Below are 14,833 nucleotides of genomic sequence, written 5' to 3'. Positions count from 1 at the left end.
AAATACAAGAAGCTGATTCCAGTTAGGACAATTATACCATTTCCTGTGTAATCAGCAAGCACTTGAAGTCTTCTGCAATTACAGCATCATTCTGTTGTCACCACTTCCACTGTAATGGGACAAGACTAAGTAATGTACTTTTTTTTTGTTAAATAAGGAATTTAGAAGAAGGAGATATCCAGTTTATTTTAGGCCTACTGAATGGCAATCAGCATCATAAACATTTCATAATCAACAAATTACACTGCTGTGGTTATGCCCAAGTGATCCTCAACTGGTGCTACACATCAGAGCAATTGGTTAGTAATGTAATACAAGAAGAGTCATGTAAATCCATATTATTGATCTTGTTTAATTTAATAGTAGGGATATGTTTATATTCGGACTTTTGAATACATGCGGCAGGATTTGAATGTTAGTGAATTTGGTTGATTCAAAATTGAGATCCTCTGTTAGTGATCTACATAAAATCTTATAATAAATGCCGTAGTTCATCTGAACTTTCACATGGCAGTAAATAATTAGAATCGCATGGTATAATATAGACCGCATCCTAATCAAAATTCAAAAGCTTCAGGCAGTATAATCATGTCTTGCTTCTAAAACAGAGTTTTTGGAAGTCGTGATTGCCAATTTAAATGTACAATCACTCTTTCCTAACAAAGCCTTAAGCATAATGAAAGATAATACTAGATTAATAAAAGGGTAGATGCATAGATAAAGCACAGTCCCAGCTCTAATGCTGAAATATTTCTCCTCGTCTTTTACACATCACACAATTTCCATTTTCCCATGGAAAGCTACCTCTCTATGCCCTAATGTTTCATTAGAAACAAGACTAATCTATGGGTACTGTAACATGAGAGGATGCTACAAACAAATACATCAACAACCCTGATGATGGATAGTATGTGTTATCTTTGAATTAGTGCAGCATGGTGATACAAATGTATCGAGGTTGGCTAGGTGTAATGCAATAATGAGGGTAATGGCAGTAGCGGTTGTGTGGGAGTTCACTCCCTGTCTACGACCAGCTTCATATGAATTCCACCAAACTGTTCAGCAGGAGGAACAGTGCCCTAATGCAGTTATATCAGCATAGAAATCGTCTGAACACCCTACTGGGCTCACACACAAAGAAACAGTCTCCTGGATAATTGTTGTAATGATTATGAGTGCAAAAAAAAAAAGTCTAGCCTTTCCAGATTCTTGAACGAGATAACATGCACAACGCATAAAGACTAGTAAACACTTTGACAAACCATTATTGGCACCATTAATAAGCCAATCATTTTCCTGGAAAGATAGTAAAAATAACAAGACGCTAAGGGAGAGCAAAAAAAAAAAAATGAAAAGAATGAGAGGGGAGAAAGCATCAGGCATGCCTAGCGTGTGATGGACATTTTGTACAAAACAACCCAATAGTCTTCCCAGTGTTTTCCAGCACACTTTGTTCTTACCACTGATCTTGTCCCTGGAAATACATAATTACAGTCTGTTAATACTGGCTGCCAGTTTCTAAATGATAACATAGAATTCATGCTTGTTTCTGGGCATCACAGGACATCAGCATGCTAAAGAACAGAGCAAGGGGAAGAGCACGCCGGAAGATGCTAATTATGCTGCCATATCAGAGATGTCCGTCAAACCCCCAAGCCTAATGAATAAAACCCAGCAAGCCAACTGCTAACGCAGCCCATAAACACACATGCACATTCAAGTGTTATGTAAAAGCCCCCCTTTTTTTTTATTGTATCATATGGACCATACAGCGGTGTTTTCTTTGGTGGTAACTATGTTGTGTTCAGTCTGGAGGAGGAAGAATTAGTAAAGAGTGTGAATAATAGAAAACAGTGCCATGCTGCCAATGCAAATGGAAAAAAAGGAGCATGCTTTCACAAAACCCACTCACTATCCTCCACTCCATAAATATACAGATACAGATACACTCAGAAGGAGGAGCAAAATATTCCATTGAATATTTAATTGCTGACAAAGGTCAGATCCTTGACAACAGATCTGAAAGGAAATGTCAGGAAAAGGAATATTGAAGGCTTCGAATATCTTTGATAGTCTCGTTATGGTAATGATAGAAAGCAATGATAGGAGGCAATGTAAAATTCATGAGGTGTACCTAGCAGATGAAGATTGTTAATAATTGTTCTGCTGGCCCACAAGGAAGGAAGGAGAAAAAAAAAGGTTTCAGAAGTTGTACATAATGACATCTTTACATTTTGCCCTAATTGTTTGTAGACACTTAAGTGCACCTAAATTACTTTCATATGTTGGAACGTACACAATGAAAGGGCTGGAGTCCTACCTTTCCAAAACAGCTGTTTGGCAAGAGTGTGCAGAAAGCTTGTCATTAGTCTCTAATTACAAAGACCTTTTTTCTTGTAATTACCTTACCGATTAAACCTATTCATTTATTCTGTAACAAAAAAATATCCAAGTAAACCAGCAACTACAAAGCCTCCTGAGACTTCTTCAGAACATATTAAACCAATTTATATATATTTATATATAGGTCTGTAGATCATGCTCGCTCAGTGCTGTCTCATCAGACAATAGCTTTAAAAGTGTACCTGACAGTTATGTGTGTGCACCTATGTGGAGTCTGTCTGAAGCAAATTATTGGTAACACTCATCAGAATGCAGATGAGCTGCCTTGAAACTGGGTAAGGCTTGTATGCCAAACCAGCCCTGTCAGGAAATCAGGATGTTTTGATTTTCTCTGAAAACCACACTCAATTCAGATTAACCTATACAGGAATGGGGATACTTAGAGCTTTTGTGGAGCCCCTGTAGCCAATCTGGAGAACAATTACCCGACAAAGTTGAGTGGAGAACGCACCCGAGTCTAAGCATTTGATTTTAAATGGCAAGACTGTGAAGCGATGAGCAATTTTCATCAATTACCTTTCAGGCTACATGGAAGAAATGTGCTGTCAGGAGTGCATCAGAATTGTTGGATGGTTAAGAAAACATAGCTGAGGTCTCCACTGGATGACATGAACAGCATGGTAAAGATTTTACTGAGACCGACCTCTTTGCATTCATCCTGTGTTCCCTGGGAAACACTGTTGACAGGCCGATGTCCATCTGCTCTGAGAAACGTCTATGGTCTTGCACCACACCTGCATGCCATTTCACCACTCTGATCACAGACTTGCCCAGCACAAATGAACAGCTGCAATTCCAAGCTGTTTTCCTCAAAGGCTTTTTGCATTAGGGTGTAGTGGGGGTGTTGTATATAGAGTAATATATATATATATATATATATATATATATATATATATATATATATATATATATATATATACATACACTCACCCCCCACTAGACTAATTATATATATATATATATATATATATATATATATATATATATATATATATATATATATATATATATATATATATATATATATACATACATACACTCACCCCCCACTAGACTAATTATATATATATATATATATATATATATATATATATATATATATATATATATATATATATATATATTACACATACATACACACACATGTATGGGTGACAGCTGTAGCACCAATTTGGACGTTTGCTCACCAAACACATGCAGAAATGAGTTCCCCACATTCTTTAAAAGTGACCCATGCCTGCCGGTGTGTAACATAAAATTAGACCTACTCTGTTTAGATTGTGTCAAGTGTGGTGACTGGCATAAACTGTTAATAATTGCCTAAGTGCCCCTGAATGTCAGAACTGTCCATCATTCTCCTCTCATCTTCTTCTTTGAGTTCTCATAATATTTTCATTGAACTACAGAAGACAAACTACTTTCTCTGATGGACTTGTCACTTTACCACTTCAACTTGTAAAAATATTTTACTTTCAACTCAGTGACTTCTCCACATGACATAAATCACTGTTTGTGGGCAATATAGCATTCAGATTTCAGAAAAGCACCTTATGAAGAATCTTTATGTTACTATATAAAAAGTAACGTGTGTGTGTGTGTTTGTTTTGGAGTGGACATATGTGATATTCGACTCAAGTTTTATAGAAGATTTTCTTCATAGCTTACGTTTTCTCTTTAAAACATGCTTTATCAGCTGCTTACTTTCTTACTTTTACAGAATATGCTTTATCAAGCGTTTCTACAGCTCATTTAAAGGATTCTGTTGCATTTATTAAATTAAATCCCTGTTAGCACTGAGTGCAAAGTCAATTGCATCCATTGAGGTTCCATATGCTATTCATAGGGGCAGTGAGTAACCATAAGCCATTGTATCCTCATGTTTTGCAGAGTAATTTGTTATGTCATTTTAGTTTTAGGCTGAGCTGCTTGAAGGCCCCTACTGGGTTGCCATAAAAAAGCAACATGGGGTATTAATGGCTCTACCTCATCCAAGTAGTTTCTTTTACTTCCTTTGGAAGGGGACCAACTCATTCGTTATTTTAATGGGTGTCAAATTTGTTTTCAAAATCTACTAAAAGGTTATCGTTGTTACATGTGGACAAGCACTTCTATCTGAATCAATGTTAACTTTGTTACAAGGGTAATTTACTGCTCTCCTCTGACCGCAGTGCACAAACTTAATCACCATATTTTTACAAAACACCAGGTGAAGGAGATTTATACCCTCAACATAGCCAGGCACACATTGATAAAAAAAAAAAAAAAAGGAAGTCATATCAGGGCTGAATTTTTGCAAGTCCCTGCATATAGCTTCACACATATTACTACAAGAAGATATTATTGGGTTATTATGAGGCTTCAGAGATTGGATCAGAAGGTTATGTGCCTTTATCACATTTTCCTATTGTTTGTTATGGCCATGGCTTTTCTGCAGCTCATTTGGACTAGGTAGATTCAAAACCTTACATCTGACGTGTCTGTACAGCTTTGCATAGGGGTTATAAAAGTACTATAAGGACATGATCATTAGCACAGCGTTCATCAGCACCAAGGGCAGTCTGACAGAAACAGGAAATGCCACAGGATAAACGGAGAAGGAGTGAGGGCAAGAGCGGGTGAGAGAGTTAAGAGATCTCATTTTTCTCCACCAAGTTATCTTTATTGAATAAAATGTCTTCTATTAAGATGGATACCGCAAACAGTCTTTTGTTTACACAATAACTGTAAAGGGAGGAAGAATTCTCACATTCTGCACAGACAATTTATTATTAATAAGTACATCAGTGCTAGCGAGCTGTCCTGGGGACCGCAGCAGTCGTGGATGGAACATTTATCAAACATATACACTAATAAGCCACTACACAAGATACACTGCTTCTAATATTAGGTAACAAAAGATAAATGTGTCAAACTGTATGATGAGTTATTTTGATAGCTTTAACTCTACTCCAAGACCCTTGTATGCCACAGTTTCATGGAAATTATTTATTAAAGGCGACAGTATAAAGTATTCGATCAATATGGTCAATTGATGGATATGTTCATTGAGACTCCATGCCACAACTCTCATGTAATAACTGCTGCGTGATTACAGTTGGTATTACATTGACTCAGTGCTTGCTGTATATAAAGATAAATGTTATTCATTACTCTCCATGACCACTTCAGTGACAGAATATCAAACGACTCTGACCCTGCTGTTCTGTGTGCATCTCGAGTCTGTATTCACCTCAGGGCATCCTCATCCACAGCTCTCTATTTTAAGACTTGAAACCCAATCCCAAATCATTGGCTTCCTAAATAATGATAATGGAGCGAGGTGTTCTTGTATGTGGGGTTACAGTAGTGGCCCAGATACAGTTCCACCCAAAGCAGACATTTTTTTTTTTCAAAGTGGAGGAGGCTTCTTTAGGAAACAGATGGGATTGACAGCCTTAATAGCCACCGACGCGCTCACTTCCATTTTAGACCGTGCGATTGGATTTCTCGCTCCCCATATCAGTGCCGACACATGTAGATATGGTAGTTGCATCGAAGAGCAGAAATGAAATCAATACTGCCGACTCCTCAACAAGTCTTACAGCATTACAGCAGCTCAAGCAAGGCCATCTGCCCCTGTCTCAAGAGCTGCCCTGCTCCATGCAGCTTTCTGTCAGTAATGTCTCTCTTATTTGGTTAACACTAATCAACTGCAGCAAAACAGAGCAAATCCTCTAGCAGAAAGCTTTAACTCAATTTTTTTTTATTTTGGGGCAGTAGGAACATCTGTCCCCCCAAAAGGACTGAGTGGTATAAGGGCTCAGCGCATCTACAGGATAGCATGGCGCTGACTATGTGAAGCTTATTGCTTAAGGCAGATGGTCCCTAATGTGAGATGGAAAGTTATTAGATTTGGAGCTATATCCAAAATTATATGGGTGAAAGCCACTGAGGAGGCTCTAGAAGCTCACACACACTTCTCTCAACTACACCACAACATAGTGGCTTGCCCTTTTATGGACATGAAGCACTAATGACTATTAAATATGTGGCTGCTGCCACATGTTTATATAAAAGATTTCAAGCACAAAGAAGAGAACTTTGACTTTGTCAAAATACTGCTGCATCCTTCATACAATACATTATACTGAAGTAGTCGGTTTACAAGTCCAGTCTTTAAATGGTACAAATTCATTTTCATCTGTATGGTATTAAGACTCATAACCAGGAACCACAGCAATTTAGGCCAACTATCGCTGCTTGATTGAAGAACCCATGAAGAATAAAAAGACATAATGAAAGAATGAAAAACTGTCACTAATCAGGGGCCGTGAAATGTGTTGCCAACAAGAAAATGATCATCTAACACATGGAATGTCAAAAGAAAAGGGCAACTAGTGTTGACCTCTGTAGTGCAGAAAAACAGATCATATTAAAGCTTTAAAGACCTCTTTTAGATGCCCACCAAAGCGATACCCCCTGACACAGCAACAAAAAGCCTGAAAGCAAATAATTTTAGCATGCTTTCTCTTTATTTCATTGGGTGGTACAATGCTTTTGCACAGGGGGTGTCTATTATTTTGGAGGCTGATTAAAGCATGATGGCTTATGTCCAATCTGTTTTCCACAGGGGGAATGTGACAGCACACAGCTCTCTTTACCTGCTGCCACTTCACTGTGTTGGGTGATTTACAACCAGCGTATGCACCACAGTATTTTCATGTCATTCCCGTTGAGTGCCAGGATGAAGAAATATTATGCTTTGCTGACAAAATACAGTGACAGCCATCTCCTGCTAAAAAAAGCGTGCCACAGTGTTAAACCATATGAAAGCAGCAAGACAAGTTGGGGTTGAAGGCATCTGTAGCAGCCCACTGCTATTTGATCTATACCGGCACTGATTGAACGGAATGATGTTTATAGCCGAGTTTAAAAATTGACTGTCAATTAAAAAATGACACGGGGGAAACAGAGGTCCCTAAAACAGATGCTGAAATTTACCCAGCAGCTTTAATGATGGGCCTAGCTGGAGAAACGTGGCATATGAATTTTTTTTCTTTCTTTTGCTTCAGTGGGTTTGCCTGCAGAAGAGCATGTAAAAAGTAAGACATTTTGTTAAGGCTCAAGTAAAAGCACACAGTTGTATGAGGGCTTTGCAGTGAGGTGGCAATTTGATAAATTGAGATACAAATGTCAGTATGCAGTGTGTCCCCCTGTGCTCTATGCTCAATGGTTTGGTGCCTGGTTAAAAAAAAAAAAACTCTTATCCAGGATATAAGACTGTGTACTTCATGTGCAGGCTACAGCCAAATTGATTTCATTCGCATGGGTATGGTGCACATTGATACTGTTGATATACATACGCCGGCCACTTAATTATGTGACATGGTGGTGCAATGGTTAGCACTGTCGCCACACAGCAAGAAGGTTCTGAGTTCAAGCCCAGTGACCGATGGGGGCCTTTCTTTGTGGAGTTTGTATGTTCTCTGTAAGTTTCCTCCGGGCACTCCGGTTTTCCCCATAGTCCAAAAACATACAGTTAGGTTAACTGGCTACTCTAAATTACCCATATGTGTGAATATCTGAGCTGTGTTCCGTGGTCAGACAGGAGTAGTATGGCGGCTGCCAGCAGCACCCTTGTATGCCTTTGACATGTTGAGCTGTGAGAAAGGATGATTAGCCACTCCAATAATAATAACAACATAGTAATACTGGGTAGGACCCTTCTTTGCTTTCAGAACATCCACGGTATGAATTATACAATGTGTTGGAAACATTCCCTTGCAATTGTGGTCTGTGTTGACATGATTATATCACGCAATTGCTGCAGATTTGCCAGCTGCACATTCATGCTGTGAATCTCCCATTCTACCACATCCCAAAGATAACATTCCATGGAAGTCCAACATGCACCAAGAAAACATTCCTCACACCATTACACCACCAACAACAACAACCAGAACTGTTGATACAAAGCAGATTGGGACCTTGGATTCATGCTGTTGATGCAAATTCTGCACATCACAGCAGAAATTGAGTTTTACTGAGATTATAAAATGTTTCAAATCTTCAACTGCCCAGTTTGGGTGAACCCATTCCCATTGTAGCCTCAGATTACTTGGTTGACAGATGTGGTCTTTTGATGTTGTAGCCCATTTGCCTCATGGTTTAAAGTGTTGCCTTCTGAGATGTGACTGTAGTGACTGTAGCCTTCCTGTCATAGCCTATGACCTCTCTCATCAACAAGGCCTCTCTGCATACAGAACTGCTGCTCACTGACCATTTGCTTTCACTACAAACACCTCAAACCCTCATCATTATAAATAAAAACTGTATTTGTAACCTAATTAATTTATGTGAAATATTTTGGCCCGACTGACAATTTATGAGTACTTTTGTTCCATGAATTCCCCTGAGGTACTCATCTCCTATAACTTCAGGAGCTTTCATCTCACTTTATTTCCTAGCTCATACAGGAAATTTGAGCATAAATGCTGTTCACATGCTTCAAATGTGTGCAGAGACACAAAACCAGTCTTTCAGAACTAATGTTCAAAGCTAATGCTTTGTATAGAAAAGAGTAGAATGTGAGAGTTGTACAAAAGGAAAAAGAGAAAGGAAGACAATAATTATGAGCTGTCGAGGTGCTCAAGTAAATGAGATTCCACCCGTCGGTATGAACCTGATGCCATAAGTGATACAACTGATTGGGTTAGATGTGAAGCCAAGGTGACATGGTAACTCATACAGAGTAATTTGGAAAAGAATAAAGTAAGATATCACAGAGGCTTCATAAAGATATCCAGCTTTCATCAGTAATAAGCCTTCATGCATCAGCTCAAGCCTTCATACATCCCCCAATCATGACCAATAATCCTTAAATATTCACCGTCACAGTCCATAAAGCTTCAGTAAATGGAAGATCTCCCAGACTAACCAGTTTTATTTATTAATGTCAAATGCTTTTTTATCCAGTCTGGTCCAACAGCAAAGTAGCATATTATGCAGAATAACTGTCAGTGATAATGTCCTGTGTCATATTTTTTTCAAATCAGAACGTTCAACATACACTAACCAAACTAATGGTGACTTCATAGCATTACACTTAAGGGGAAAAATGGAAGTGTCGCACAGCAGTTGTTCACTGCCATTCAGATTAAAAAACATTCTCCGTCAAAATTTGGTATTTCTGATAACATCCATGGTGGCCTATACCCCAACAACCACTCATATAAGACAGCTCTGAGTCATCAATGAGAGTCCCACAATAAGACATATAGATCTTTTGAGTCAAAACATTTCTCTCAACCAAGTCAGGCAGCCTAACTAAGCTCTTCTTTATAGCAATCAGGCACCACCACTCAGCTACAGTCCTGTGCACCACTCCACTCTGTCAGAGATTTTTCATCTGCCTTGTTGGGCCATTTTATTCATTGTTTCCCTGATGGAGTGATTGATGTGCTGCACTCTAATCTGTGTGAATGAGAACTGCTGGAGTGTGTATTGTGTGCAAGTGTGACACTGGCCGCGTGGCCAGGGCCACTGCTGACTGCTCACTCCCTCTGTCTCATTTACATTTCAATCTCAGCCTCATGAATGTGAAGACTCTGGTTCAAAATTAATAACACTGTGAGTGGGAGGTGGGCAGCGGAGAGAGGAGGGAGCAAGCATGCAGAGCAGGTCCTGCTTTCTTCCTGCTTTTGTTCTTCACTAAAAGTGCCCCTACTTTTATTTCTCCTCTCCAGCCTTTCTCCAAGTCCCCAATGAATGGCATTACAGGCAATGGCATATCTGGAGTGACACAAATTTATTTCAGTTGCACCACCATAGTATATTTTCATAGAACCAGGGGCAATTTGTCTGGGGACAATTTAGTTTCCAAAAAGGATTTAAATGGTTTCTGTGGAGATAGTAGGGAGAAATTTAATTTGTTTCTCATTTACTACAGCAGGTATGAAAAGGAGAAAAATTGGATGGCTGATGGGCTAAAAATTGGTGCTGTCCCTCTGCTGTATCCCCTAAAGGATTGGGATTCTTGAATAATATAGATTGAGTTCGACCCCCACCCACCAAAGCTGCCATGCATCCTACTCCCCCATTCAACCCCCCTGCAAAGCTGCTTCCAGCCCTCTGAGGCTAGTAACCTTAAACCAACTTAAAGAGTAACCTTTGGGGAGACTGCCAATCACTCCAAAAACAATGTTTCCATCGATCTGGCTGTCCCTGTGATTTATGGCTTCATTTTACAGTAATTGGGAATTAGAGGGAAGATTAGCAAGGCTCAACACTTCAGCTTGATATGCACTCTGAGCACTGTAATTTGTCACATCGGGATGTTAGACACTTTCTTACTCACAAAAGGGAGGTGGGAGAGGGGGTTCCTTTCTAATTGAATTTCCAGATAACACTGGAATTAATTTGACACTGTCGAAATTTGAATACAGCCCCCGTGCCTTCTTATTGTGAGGCGTAGAGGCCCTGTCGCACACTGCTGGGCTGGCAGACAATATTGATCCAAATCACTTTGAGTTGAGGCCAACTGAAGTATGGAATCACTAAATCTTATTTACACTCATATTGGAGCAGTTCATCTGAAGCTATCCAGTGCAGATAAAGAATATTACCTTTCATTTTGTTTGACTGCGCCCAGATGAAGTTTGGAGTATTTCCGACTGGGGACAAACATAGTGAATGCCTGGAGTCAACAGTAGCGATTGAATTAGCTGCCAACTTTAGAGGTCCATTGTCTGGGTAATTTGTCGTCTAAGTGGCACAATGAAAGCACTCCCCACCACTTTCTGAGCTCCTACTGTTGTGCTATCCATAGCCAAAAGACAATTCACCAGTACGCTATGCAATGTATACAACAAAGGTCTGTGAATTAGAACGCTTCTAATTCAATCTGTCAGTTCATCCAGGAGAATGTTATCTATGTTCCAAATGAAACTAATCTTTCTGACTCACTGGATAACATGTACTTTATCACACACTCATTGTTTACATGTAGGTATGATAAAGTACAAGTGCTTTTATATCCATTATACATCATTTTACGTGGAGATACAATGAGGGTAGCTCTTATTCATTATACTGCAACTGTGATAGTCTTTAAATTTCTGCAGAGTATAAAAATCAGCCTGATTTTCTATCCCAGTTGTGCCCCATTGAGGTTAAGTGCTATTTTCAGTGGGTTGAGTTAGTGCAGGAGCTCTTTAGCAGGCTAAGAGATGCATTTATCTGCTTAATGAACTTTGGGCTCTAACTTAATCCAGCTAATGCCTGTGTGAGTCAATTAGCAGCAGCGGATGTGCTGTGCTATTTATGAGCCAAAACGCAGTCTAGTTCTCCTCAGCATACTGCTGCTTGTTCTATAGTCCTTTCTTTTTGCAGCTGCTCTCATCTTTCCTATGCAGAGTGGATAGCTGAACCCAAGAAAATAAAATCACTTTCTCCCATTTTAAATTGAAAGATGTAACCTGAAAGGCAGTTTGCACATTTTTTTCTATATTGAAGTTTGCCAAGTTGAGTTGACAGCCTTCTCGCCCCCCAGATATTTCAGTGACATACTACACATCAGTATGAGAAACACTGAAAAGGCAAGCAATGCAAGACCTATTGAAAGTTCCAAAAAAGCTTTACTTTCATATTATGATAACATAAACACATGGAAAATCCACTAACATAATCATGAGCACCAGCACCACTGACTGTAGTAAACCACTTGTCCCTAGCGGCTCTCTGGAGACTCTGACACCAAGTAATTGAGCGTGACATAGTCTTGTAACACACTGCAAATGAGACATGTGTCTGAACATCCAACAGGTTCTAGAGGTGCGTGTATGTGTCTAACCCCTCATTTTCCATTCAGAGCAAGGTGCTCAGCCTTGATCGCATGGGTCCAATGGAGCAAGAAAGGAAATCTGAGAGAGAGACAGAGAGAGAGAGAGAGCAAGAGAGAGAGAGAGAAAGAGAGAGAGAGAGAATCAGCAGGGAGGAAAAAGGGGAGGGAAGTAACTGAGTCTGCCACAGATGAGTAGACAGGCCTGAATGGTCCATCAATAGATCCATCACACTGCTAATTTGGAGCACGTTTTGCATGCATCAATTAAGAGTGTGCTGTATGTGTGTTGTTCTGAACTCACAGTAAATAAAAGCCACACTGGTGTCACCAGTGACCTGTGTGTCCCCTGAAGTAAATATGAATACTGTAGTTCTCTGCACAGATGGGAGGATATCAAACACACCCTAACACATTTCACTTTTTAAATTTCACATAATTTTTCCATAGTCACATTTATGTGTACAAATTTAATATCACCATTTAATAACATCCATCTATCCATCATCTGTAGCCACTTATCCTGTGCAGGGTCGCAGGCAAGCTGGAGCCTATCCCAACTGACTATGGATGAGAGGCGTGGTACACCCTGGACAAGTCGCCCAGGTCATCGCAGGGCTAACACATAGAGACAAACAACCATTCACACCTACAGTCAACTTAGCCCATGTTTACATTAGACCATATCAGCGGATCATCAGATTAACGTTTTTAAAACGATTAGTGTGCACACAGCAACACCAATACACGATTTGCGTGCACACAGCAACACCAATACACGGATACGCTCGGCTCCGCAGGCATCCTGCGCTCCAAATCACTCCGCCCTGAACAGCGAGTGCCCTCTGGAGGGTGCGCACTCCGGCCCTGCACAGCTCACAGAGCACGCGAGTGAAGTGCACAAGCTGTGATTCGGGACTGAGCCGCTGTGTGTGTGATCTCAGTGCATATCACTTACCACTTGCAAGTGGAAGGATGGCAAGCCTAAAGACAATCATAACTACACAATGGGCAGTATTTGCATCAGTATTTGCAGTATTTTCATACTTTTATACTCTTTAATGAAAGGTGATACAAGGCGGAAGTCCGCGCCGTTTTTCAGCAGTCGCGTCACATGACCAACGCCAGCGAATCAGGAAGGTGGATGTCACAGTGACGTTGTCCAATGATGACACCAGCTAGAGCTCAGCACAGCGTATCCGCGTATTCTCAATGTTTACACAGCACCGGAGCTGACACGATCTGGATTGAATACGTGGACCCTGGTGGATTCCCGTTTCCCGGCGTTTCCAGGCAGTTTAATGTAAACAGACAGTGCATCCGCGAAGAAAACGAGACAGATACGGTCTAATGTAAACTTGGCCTTAGGCTACATCCACACGACAACGGCAACGAGATGTTATTTAAAAATATATCGCGTCCAAATGGGCAACGATCAGTAAAATATCAGGTCCATATGGTAACGCAACGCTTGCTGAAAACGATGCAATACACATGCCACACCTCTAGGGGCACTGTAAGACGGTCCCTTCGGAAACACCAGAACAATAGAAGAAGTAAGGACGCATGCGCATAAACTATTATGCGCGAGACTTCATATTAGCCACAAAGTCAGGAAAATCTGTTCGTAAAATTACATTATAATGACCAAATACAATGAAAAGTATTTTTCCAGTCTCACCTGTGAAAGGTAATCCCATGTGATCTCGTTTGGACAGTTGGTACAGTTGGTACAGTTAAACGCAGCTAATCTTTATTCTCCGCTTTGACCTATCCAATATGGCGGCGAGGATGACGTATGATTCTACGCGGAAGGCGGCAGTCATGTGGTTGTGACGTCATCGTAAACAAATCCGTTCTACTCATCCAGACGACTTCACAATGGCAACGTTGCCAGATCTTTCCACTCTGGAACCCGTTCTCAAAAAGATTGCGTTTTGGGCACCCAAAATGCCGGTGCCGTGTGGACGCCAGGCCTAAACGATAAGCAATTGTATCGGAGTCACCTGAATCCGTTGCCGTGTGGACAGGGCCTAAGAGTGTGCTGTATGTGTGTTGTTCTGAACTCACAGTAAATAAAAGCCACACTGGTGTCACCAGTGACCTGTGTGTCCCCTGAAGTAAATATGAATACTGTAGTTCTCTGCACAGATGGGAGGATATCAAACACACCCTAACACATTTCACTTTTTAAATTTCACATAATTTTTCCATAGTCACATTTATGTGTACAAATTTAATATCACCATTTAATAACATCCTTCTATCCATCATCTGTAGCCACTTATCCTGTGCAGGGTAGCAGGCAAGCTGGAGCCTATCCCAACTGACTATGGACGAGAGGCGTGGTACACCCTGGACAAGTCGCCCAGGTCATCGCTGGGCTAACACATAGAGACAAACAACCATTCACACCTATGGTCAATTTCTCATCTCATCTCATTATCTCTAGCCGCTTTATCCTTCTACAGGGTCGCAGGCAAGCTGGAGCCTATCCCAGCTGACTACGGGCGAAAGGCGGGGTACACCCTGGACAAGTCGCCAGGTCATCACAGGGCTGACACATAGACACAGACAACCATTCACACTCACATTCACACCTACAGTCAATTT

The sequence above is a fragment of the Neoarius graeffei genome, chromosome 9 (assembly GCF_027579695.1).
Source record: "Neoarius graeffei isolate fNeoGra1 chromosome 9, fNeoGra1.pri, whole genome shotgun sequence".
NCBI lineage: Eukaryota > Metazoa > Chordata > Actinopteri > Siluriformes > Ariidae > Neoarius > Neoarius graeffei.
The sequence above is the reverse complement of the archived record's forward strand: the minus strand, read 5'-3'. Positions refer to the sequence as shown.